Raw genomic sequence first — 1,711 nt, 5'->3', positions numbered from 1 at the left:
TTAGAATGAAAAAATCTGTGTTGTAAATCAACAATACGCATTTTTAAAATTAGCAGATTGCTCAGGCAACAACCTGAGGGAGGGAAGGAAGGTGGGGATGAACACAGGACAGCTGGAAACAAAATTCAACATTGGGAATTCCTCACTGGAAAACTACAAGTTCAGATCCAAAGAGGGGATCTTAAGCAAAGTCAGCTGTTATTCCCTTCTCTGTTTTCTATTTATGTGTCAAGCATGCCATTTCTATATGTTATTCCTAATGGCATTCTGTGGACAAGCCAGATACAAAGCAGAACACTCTTCATGCTCTCTTCCCTCCTTCCCCCTCCCTGTTTTCTCTTTCTAACTAAAGGGTGCATAATAAATCCATCTGGACCCAGGATGTTTAGAATAACCTTGTGCTAACGGTGTAGAGTGCCTCTCCCCCATATTCACACAGCCAGGTCTTATTGGTTCCCAGAGAATGTGTGAGAAAGGGAGATGTTTTTATTAGCTGACATTCCTTAGGTACAAAGAGATACTAGTGAGTAGCCTTTGAACCCTCAACTCAATTTGCATCTTTATGTTATCCTTTCAAAATTATCTGTAACCTTTCCCTTTGAAGCATGCCTATAAGTTACTATGCAATGCTATATATGTCATTACTTCCAAGGAGTCGGTCCTTGGCAAGCTATGGAGTTTCAACAATAAAAGCAACTTTTAATTTTAGAACAAAAGCCTGATTATTGTGAAATATCGATGCTTGACATTATGTTACAAATCCACCTGTGCCTGTCCTTAAGAATAAAGTGTTCCAATAACAGGGGAAAGCTGTTCCGCTCTGAAGGGGAAAAAATAATTTCAAATGGACAAATAATTCCAAAATCCAAAAGCATCAGTTGCATTTCATTTCTGTGGCCCCTACCTGAAACTTGCCATGTGTCATACAGCACAAATCAAGACCCAACACTCACTGATAGACAATGATCAGATCCACTCAATTTAGGACCCAACCCTGCCCTGGGCAGCAGCTGAGAGCAAGTGGAAGGCCAGGCCTACTCAGCCAGCACTTTCCCAGGTTCACCTTGTAGATGCAGCCAACACCCTTCTCAGGCCCAGGGCTTTTTTTGAGCAGGAATGCAGTTCTGGCTAGTTTGGTGTCGGGGTACGGTCTAATATGAGTTCCTGCTGGACCTTTTCTACAAAAAAGCCATGTGAAACAATGGTGCCACCAAGGGGTGTGGCTTAATATGCAAATAAGCTCATGCTGGGCTTTTTCTACAAAAAAAGCCCTGCTCAGGCCTAAGCAGGTGTGAAAGCCATGCATCTCCCTCAGTCCATAACACACCAATTCCAGCCCTGTTCAGCCTCAGACCGCCTGAGGACTACGCAAGGAAGGGTGTTCAGCTCTCTGGCACCACTTGGTTTTGCTATTTTAAAACCAGCCTGCCTGCTTTTGAGAAAACCAGTCTTACAGAAATAGCATTTAGGGGGTGGGGGGAGGCTGAAAACTCTCCACCCTCTATATTCACATGACCCATCAGGCCTCCTGAGGAGCGGGCATCTAATAATTATATACTTCAAGAGATCTTAATGAACTAATGGTTTGGATCTTGGGCCAGATAAAATATAAGATATACAAAAGAGGTTTCAGTCCTGAATTTTCAAATCTCTTAATATAAATTTATGTTAGTAAAATTTTACAAAGAAAATGAATTGTGAAAAACGTGAA

Source organism: Heteronotia binoei, chromosome 9 (genome assembly GCF_032191835.1).
Source record: "Heteronotia binoei isolate CCM8104 ecotype False Entrance Well chromosome 9, APGP_CSIRO_Hbin_v1, whole genome shotgun sequence".
Taxonomy (NCBI): Eukaryota; Metazoa; Chordata; class Lepidosauria; order Squamata; family Gekkonidae; genus Heteronotia; species Heteronotia binoei.
The sequence above is the reverse complement of the archived record's forward strand: the minus strand, read 5'-3'. Positions refer to the sequence as shown.